The sequence below is a fragment of the Pteropus alecto genome, unplaced genomic scaffold (genome assembly GCF_000325575.1).
Source record: "Pteropus alecto unplaced genomic scaffold, ASM32557v1 scaffold86, whole genome shotgun sequence".
In the NCBI taxonomy this organism is placed as follows: Eukaryota; Metazoa; Chordata; class Mammalia; order Chiroptera; family Pteropodidae; genus Pteropus; species Pteropus alecto.
In genome coordinates, this window is record NW_006442109.1 from 33,803,191 (window position 1) to 33,812,461 (window position 9,271).

At 37.3% G+C, this 9,271-nt stretch overlaps 1 pseudogene; it reads right to left on the bottom strand.

Annotated features, from left to right (window-relative positions):
- Positions 1–8,328: 8,328 nt before the first annotated feature.
- Positions 8,329–8,450, bottom strand: LOC112469855 (annotated as a pseudogene).
- Positions 8,451–9,271: the final 821 nt, after the last annotated feature.

The following is a 9,271-nucleotide window of genomic DNA, read 5'->3' on the forward strand; positions in this document are numbered from 1 at the left end:
CCACAAGCTCCCCAACCCCTCATTTTCTCAACTCCTTCCTCTCTAAATCAGATCTCAAGCCCATATGATCACATGTCCAGATGGATGACACAGGAGTGAGACAGGCCAGTGGAAGACACCAGGAGTGCCAGGGACTGTGACAAAATGAAGAACAGGTGTCCCATCTACAGGGAACATCTGCTACTCCACTCCAGGTAGTTGTTGCTAAGAGGGAACTTGAGACCAGAGAATTTCAAGAGAAACTGTAAATACAGAATATTATATGAAATCTCTCGATTTTATATGTTGACTACAAATTCATATTTTTAAAACTCTGAGACAGATAAAAACTTCCGTGAGTCAGATAGGGTCTGGGTCTGCCATTTCCGATCTCTCTCAGAAGCAACCTCTATGCCTTTGGGTCTCTCTAGTCCTCAACCCTGTCTCTCCCTGCTCCTCACATTAGCACATATGAGGGATCTAGCCTGATATCAGGTCTCACTGGTATCAGTGAAATAACTGGTATTTCTTTGGTCAAGAAACTAAGCCAGATAATAAGATGGAGGAATTAAACTCAAATATGTCATAAGTTACATTAAGTATAAAGTTCAACTTTAAATGTTTAAATTTATCAATAAAGATTGTCATGTTGAATTAAAAAAAAATAAGCCAGATATATTAACAGATATATTAATACTGTTATAATAAAGAAGGGAATAATATCTGCAGCAAAATTGGAGCTTATATATCCCAGAGTAGGGAATGTAACAAATTTTATTTTTATGATATATCAAAAGCTTGGTATATCAAATATAATATCTATATAATTGTATAATCTATTTCAACTCTTTCTCTAGTATTCCATCAAGATAAAATACTCAACTCAGAACTCTTTAAAAAATGATCCTTTATAAATTTAAAGTAGCTTTAAATAAAATGTATGACTAACACAATATTGATAGAAACTATTGAGGAAATTACCTTCGTTGAAAATATTTTTTCCAAAGTTGTATAGATCATGCAATGTCAGTGGTCAAAGCAAAGTTGATAGGTTTTGCCATTAGAAACTGTCAGGGTGGCCATTCATCCACAGAGTCAGTGGGTATCAGGCATACTGTACCTTGGCAAAGCAGCAGTGAGAGGAATTTGTGACTTTGTAATATCTGTATTCTCAATAACATGAGTCATGAATTCTGAATGGTGTTTGGCACCCTCACAGTCAGAAAATTGGGGATCAGAGTCAAAGGGGTTAACAGTAATTAGGTCACTGAAAATTTGGGTAGTATTAAATGTGCTAGCCTGATAAGAGGTCTTGAAATGGTAAATGGTTCTATAATTTCACTGTGTGTAAAATGAGATTTCTCTGTGCATGTGATTTTGAGGAGAGGAATTTTTGCTCTGCTATTCTCATCCAAGCAGGTGGGACTTTGGTTGCCTCCTGTAAGAGTGAGGTGGTGGTGTTAGGAGCACTGTGAAGCCTAGACACCACAGAGCACTGTGGCAGGGACTGAGGCTGAGGGGGTGATGGGTGGTGATGGGTTCATGGGACAGACTTAACCCAGTTATCTGGTTCTAAGGCGAGTGAGTCCCTGGACTGGAAGGACCTGCTCGCATGGCAGGATGCTGTGTTTCTGGTAGCCAGGATAACTAAGTTGATGGGGACTGCTACCTGCCCACAGAGTGCTAAAGATGGACCTCCCAGATTGGGCCGACGTTTCTTGGTTCTCTAGGTTGAATGTTTAGTTTCTCCAAACTGTAGCATTAGATGTAAATCCGGAATTACAAGACATCATGATAAAGAGCACAGGCTTTAGAAACTATCATACCTGGGGCCAAATCTTGGTGTCACATTTGACAAATGACTTCCACTTCCTATTTCTTTACCTGAGAAATACATTACGGTGAGACTTATGTGACATAATTTGTATTTGCTTGTCAGTCAATTTAAGGACATCATTTACGGTACTATCCAGGACTGCATTGTTAAAATTCAATAGGTTAGTGAATCCAGAAACAAGCCCTCTTTCCTGATATTCAGAAAGATAGCCTTAATCATAGGTCAAAACTTCTTTATCTGTACTTTTCCAACCTCTCAGGCAGGGAGAAAAGTGACATAGCAGCTTATAGTAGAGTAAACCCAAAAGAAAGATATATTCTGTATCAATCATTATAGTTGTAGCGCTAGAGATGTGCATGTGTGTGTATACACACACATATATGTAAAAACAATCAAATCCTAATGCCTCCTTTTTAATAAACTTCTAAAATTGAAGGACAAACAGAAAAAGTGCACATATCAAAGTTCATACACGACCAGGTCAAGAAATTGAACATTATCAGAATACTCAAAATGCCTCTCTCTTCCTCCACCCTCCTGCTCACCTCCATCACCCAAGGAAAATGCTAGTCTGATTTGTGACCCCATGGATAAGTTTTACGTGTTTTGAACTAGATTTAAATGGAGTTGTGTATGTATTGTTTTGTGTCTGAATTTTCCCACTCAGAATTACATTTGCGAGACACAAACACATTGTGTGTCCTTAAAGTAAGGTAACGAGACTTAAACTGGGACTATCTTAGCTTATGTTATTGTCTTGTAATTATTGATAGCACACCTTTGCACTCTTGTAATGTTGCAAGAAGTAACACCCGATGGAGGAATTTAGACGCTCAGACAACTTTGTTAGAGGAAGAAGAATTTATTGCCGGTGGAGAGCATGGGGCATTCGACAGACCCAAAGCATGATCTCACCTTGGTTAGATTTCTTACAGCTTATATACCCTTGCAGTGTCCATGCAAGGGGAGTGTGATTCCTTTGTCTGAGGTTTCACGTGTGCTTCATGACTCAGGATGGAAGAGGGAGCTTCAGGTGGGGTCTGCAAGCAGGGAGGAATTTCCAGATCACTGGTCTTATCTATTTACAAGTCATTTTGCCTTGTAGAACCCGTGACCTTGGCGTTATCAATACTGTTATAGGATTCTCGGAGAGAAAGGACACTGAGGCTATAAGCAGAAAGTAGTACTTATTGATGCCGGCACTGGGCTCAGCGGATTCCTATACGAAGGCTGAGCTCTAATTGTAACATCACAAGCAGTTTTACGCAGTTTTGTTATTCCTACACAGCTACAGAGATAAGAACATTAGTTGGATAGCAAGCTATGAATCAACAGATGTGAGCTGAAGAGTCCTTGAGGTGGGGGAGGTAGCTATGGGAAAACATGTTAGCTGGAGAGTCCTGGAGGGAGGGAGAGAGCAGTCAGGAATGGACCTTAACCAGCTGAATTGGTCATTTCTGCAAGCCCTTTCCCCTGCACCCTTTCAAATGCCTCCTCTCCTCTCTCAGTAAGTGCCTGGATTGGATAATAAATTGATGACCAGTGCTACCTGCCACCAAGGCAATGACATGAAATCTTGCCTCCCACTCATTCTGTAGGCTGTCCTTTTGTAACTTCTTTTTCCTTTAAAGCCCACTCCCAATGATGAAAGTAATGACTGGACCTGCAAATCTGTATTTATGTGCTGGGGGAGAGGTGAGACACTGAGATTTTCCTGCTTAGAGGTCTGTGAAAGCTGCAGAAAGCTATCACTAATTTGAACTTCCTTCATAAAGACTGTCTTATTTCATGGGGAGTTGTGCAGAATAAGGTAAGGGAAAGGTGGCGATCTTGTAAGGTAATGGAGTAAGAGAACTTGATATATTAGTCTCAAAAAAGAGTTGGCTTTCATAGGTGCCTGAGTCACCCTCCACTGGAGCGTGCTGATGCGAAAGTCATAGGTCGCTCTTCCCCTTTCTTCCCCCAGCTCATAATTCGACACATTAAAGCTATGACTCGAACAAGAAAAATAGTCTGTGAACCTTCTTTTGTACATTTTTAGTACCCTTGTCTTACCAATGATCTCTGAGCTGCTGTTTGGGTCAATCATACTCACTTAAAGCCAAGGCAGCCTGAGCGGGTACATTTTAAATAAATGATTCCCCAGGCCAGCAGCACACCTTTGCCACTGCTGTGGTCTGGTCATCCTGAAACAACTGTTGGTTCTGTAAGAGATTATCTGGTTTCCAGGACATGTTAAAGGCATTAGCAGCCCTGGACCAAGTATGAACTAAGGCTCTTTGCTCTACCATAGAAGAGGTGTGTCCTCGGAGGATCTCATTTAGCAATACTTTCTGCTCAGCTATTATGAGGTCTTGAAACTAGTACAGTCTTGTCGGGATAGCCATCCTGAAGGATAATAGAGTTAAGAAGCCCCTGAATGCCTTCCTTCGGATGATGGAAGCACTGCATTACATTTATAGAGTACTTAAAAATTATTCCATTTATTTAAACTAAAAAATAGTTTACCATTTCTCCTACCTTCCACCTCCAGCCTCTGGCAACCTCTAATTCTCTGAATTTTTAGGATCATACAGTATTTGTCTTTCTCAGTACTCACTTATTTCACATAGCATAATGCCCTTGAGGTCCATTCATGTTGTCGCAAATGGCAAGATTTCATTCTTTTTTATGTTGAATAATAGTCCGTGTGGTGTAGCCACACAATTTATCCATTTATCCATCAGTGGACATTTACAAAAAAGTACTCTATATATTATTTTTATAGAGTACTTTTAACTTCTCAAAGCTCATTAAAACATTATTAATTTTATCTTTGCAATAATAGCCTTGGTTAAGACGAGTGTAACTTGTCTCAGGTATCCGATTTCACAAGTATACTACATTACATGATTTTAAGCCACCTGGTAAAATCCTGCAACAGGCCTTCCAGAGATTATAGACAGCTGTCCCTCTCCCCAGCTGAATACTATATAGCCATTAAAGTGATGCTGTAGAAATTCTAGAATTCCTGACCTACAGAATAATTTTTTTTACATGGAAAAATGTTGACAGTGTTTTACTCAAGGAAATGGGTTACAAAATAGTATGTTCAATGTGATGCCATGTGGAAAAAAAGATTGTCATATGTTTTTTAAGACTAAAAAATGTTTTTCCTTAAGACTAAGACATTTTTTCCACTATAGTTTAACATTTTTGAAATAAGGACATATCACATAATGTGTGACAAGTTTTTGAAATAAGGACATGTCATAAAATGTGTGACAAGTTTTTGTTATATGATGGTAAATCTTATATTTGATAGCATCTTAGAATTATTACAGTGATTATCTCTGAGTCAGGGACTGTCATGATTTAATTTTCCTTTTTTTATTTTTATCCTTTGTGTTTTTCAAATTTTCTAGGCAAATGCATATTAATTTCAGCAATGACTTTAAAAAAATAATATACAAGGCCAGAGAACCCCTTAATCAGGACAGTACACTCTCACAGAGAAAGATGAGTTTCTTCCCCATGATTATTATAAAGTAGTGGATGGAGAAGGGAAGCATATACAAATGTCTTTTGAAGAAATGGTTAAAGGCATTTAGGGAAAGCTTGGTTTTAGGAAAAGGAAATAGAAATCACTTTAAATGTATTTCAAGAACATTTTCTTGGTCATAGATATTTCTGTACAATGTAAGAATATCACATAGGAAAGAAACGATAAGACACTAATTGATTCATACTTGCATCTGTGGTTGATTCATTCGCAAGTGCCTTCTTAATAGAACAGGGAGACTATAACAGATTCCATTTTATAGATGAGGAAGGGCAATGAATAGCACAGCTGAAGTGGACTGATTAGTAAATGATAATGGAATTTAGATTTTAATTTGTTTTTTACTCCCCAAATGGTGAAGGTACAAAGGAGGTTGTCATAAACCAGTTGCATCAGATATGTGAAAAGCATTAATCATGTGCTTGGTGATTCTGTCATAATTGTCATGTAGAGTCACAATCTGCCTGGATAAATATGCTTTATTTATCCAGCTTAATCAGGACCTCTATTATAAAGCCTGATTTACAGCGAAAAAATGGACAGGCTATTGTTTTTGTTAATACTAGGCTAAATGTTAAACAACTCTGCTAGACTTAGGCCGCCAGCTTCAAAGGTGATCCATTCAGTGTAAATCTTGCACAGACTAAGCGGGTGTCAGTCAAGATCACCCTTAGGCGGAGGGGCTCCAGGGATGCCAACTCAAGAACTCAGAAGAGTCACTGCTAGGATATCAGGTTTGTTTTGTCAAGGCTCAGTAGGACTTGGTGCTGTTTGTTATGAAATCATATGCCCAATATGGCTGAGACTAATTAGGTTGACCGTAGTGTCAGCTGCAGGGATGAGGGCCATAGTGAGCTTACCACAGATAGCTATGGGTGGGCAGTGCCTGCCCACGAGTGACCCTGCCATGAGTGACCAAGTCCACAATCAAATAACTGGAGACTGAATTATTTAATGGCATTTTGCTTTGGGATTTTATTGTAGTTTCTGTCTTTATTATGAAGCAGTATAGAAATGAATGAGCAGCCAGAACAGCTGATTCGGACATGAGAAATCTTGAAGACTCTTTCCAAACCAGGCCTCTGTAGGGAGGTTTGAAACCCAGTAACTGAAGAAAGATGTCTTGAACACATCTTAACTGTTTATATTGGTATATATTTTCTCATCACGCATAGGTAGCAAATTAAGCCAGTTTGTGATAATGCTTTTTTTAAAAAAAACATTGAGCCAATATGTTTAGTTAAATTAATAAAATATTTGGGTTTGTGAAGATAGCAAATCTAAACTCTAAATAAGATAAATGTTTAAAGCCACGAAGCTAACTCTAACAACTATGCCAAGAAATGCTGAGATTTATTTTTTTCTATTGGTGGCTGTCAGTTGTTTTTAGTAGTCAAACATAAATTGAAATACTTTAAAGGTATCGATGATACATTTTATCCAGTAATGTATATGCCTGATATATATTAAACATAAACACCCTTGTATATAAATATATACACATACACAAGAAATGAAGATGTGAGTCTTTCAATATTAACAGGTTTGATGAAATCTCTGAAGATTCTTCTAGGTCAAATTGTAAATTTCACTGCAGAATAATAATTCTGTAACGAAACTCTCAGGAAATATGCATGATGCATTGACCTAAATTAATGTAATTTTAGAAAACATAAAATGAACCATTTTTCTTTTTTCAGTGAAGTAAAGTCATCATTTTGTCTCCCATCAGCTTCACAGCTAATAGTTATACTTAAGTATTTCTATGTGTCCATGTCCTACGATGCTGAACTTAAATGGTTAATAAGTGGAACCTATCTGTGAATAATTCAGTCCACTGCTTTCTTCATTTTCTTCAAAAGATCTTTACTCTTAGTTGGATTTGGCTGATTTTGTCCTTTAAATCTTGGATGATTTCCAAATTAAAGCCAGAAGATAGACTCTTAGCCAGACATAATTTTAGAGGAATTGTAAAAAATAAATGCAATTACCAAAAAACATATGGAATATCTTATCAACTCCAAGATAAACAGTTTCAAATGGATATCTTTCACGTATAATAGCTGGCCACATGTTCCTATTCTTTTAGAAGTGTTTGCCTCTCCCTTTCAGGGGTGACGAGGAGGTAAAACGATGGTTTGCTTGCATCTGGAGTGGTGCCTTTCATTAGTAGAAATGATGACAGGATGTAAAACCAAAATATTTCTTTCACTATTGTTTTTTAGCTTATGCTGTTGACTATAAATAATAACATTGGTGATCTTTAGAGTGAAAGAACTGTAACATTCACATGTTCATGTGCTCACTTAATCTTCACAACAGTTCTACATGGTAAATATTCATCTCTTAGCCAATTTTAAAAAATGGACCTCTAACCTGCCAAGTAACTGGGTCAAGGTCACACAGATTGGGGGGTAGGACGTTAGGATCTGAAACTAAATTTATCTGATCTCAAAGCTCAGGTTTGTTGGTCTAGACCATTCTCTTTAGCTAACTGGTTGTTCATGCACAACTATCATTGAAATAGCTATTTTATTTACCACAATTAACATATCAACAAAATTGGGACTTATTTGATTTTAAATGAAGAATGACTACTACTGTTTATTACTTTTAACTGTCAAAACTGGAAAACACTAGGCTTGAGTCACTATTAAAAGTATACAAAGCAAGAAAAAAAAATGAAAAGCATTAATATAACATTAAGGCAAATGAAAAATAGTTAAAAATTCCTAATAAGCAGACTGACACTAGTTAAGTTGATTTTTTGAAAGCTAAAGACTAATTTTTGTTCTTTTTAGATAGAATGTATACCTGTAATCCGTACATATGATCTTTATATTTATTTATCTATCTATCTATTTTTATTTTTTATTTTATTTATTTATTTTTTCAGGCGAGGCAACTCTTGGTTGGCTTCACAGATTCCAAGGACCTTGTCAGCTTACAATCTTTTATTATTTTTTTTATATGCCTACAGCACCTGGTCTTCCTAGATGGTCTCCCATCCAAGAACTACTAACCAGTCCCGACCCTGCTTAGCTTCTGAAATCAGACGGGATCGGGCTTGTTCAGGGTGGCATGGGTATAGACAATCTTTATATTTACAATATGGGTATTTTTGTTTTTTGTTTTTGTTTGTTTGTTTGTTTGTTTTACTATCAGAAGTCAAGTATTCTAGGGGCAACCTCCTGGGGAAACTTGGAAGCAGAATGAAAAAAAACATGAATCCTTAAGTCAGGTGACCTGAGTTTAAATCCTGGTTCTGTCACTAACTAGCTCTGTGACCTTAGGCAAATGGCAATCTGGGAAAGCTTTGGTTGTCTCATTTTGAAGATAGGCATGATAACACCTACTTCTAGGTTGCTCCAGTGACATAATATTAATAGAAATATTGTAAATAATGTGTTCTCTGAGTCAAAGGTGATTTTTTTTGGTCAAAAAACAAAAGAAAACTTTGGTCTTTTTGAGTGGGTGTTTTTAGTGTGGGAGCTAGCTTAGCAATCTGAGCAAGCAGCCAGCCATTAAAGAATGGTTTTCATTCTTTAAGGCCATGGTCCTGTTATCAGAGACAGAGGCTCTAAACCACTCTTCTGACACACTGCATTAAGTATGTATGCATGCTTGGAGCTTACCCAGGTAAGATATGACCTTATAAACTGTCTTGCATCTACTATCTAGGGATATTCTTCAGCTTTTTCATTGAGTTATTTAGCTAAGATGCTAGGACAAAGATGAGATTCTGGGACCATGGGAAGTTTATCTTGGCTTTCATTCATAGTAGAAAGAAATAAGGTCGAGCAATTCTAGAGAACCATGAAATCTCTCTGGTGTGTTGATGTATTCTTTTAGTCTGTATATAGTAGTGTTCAATAAATAGTTTCTCCGATAGGAAAGCACAATGGTGAGATCGG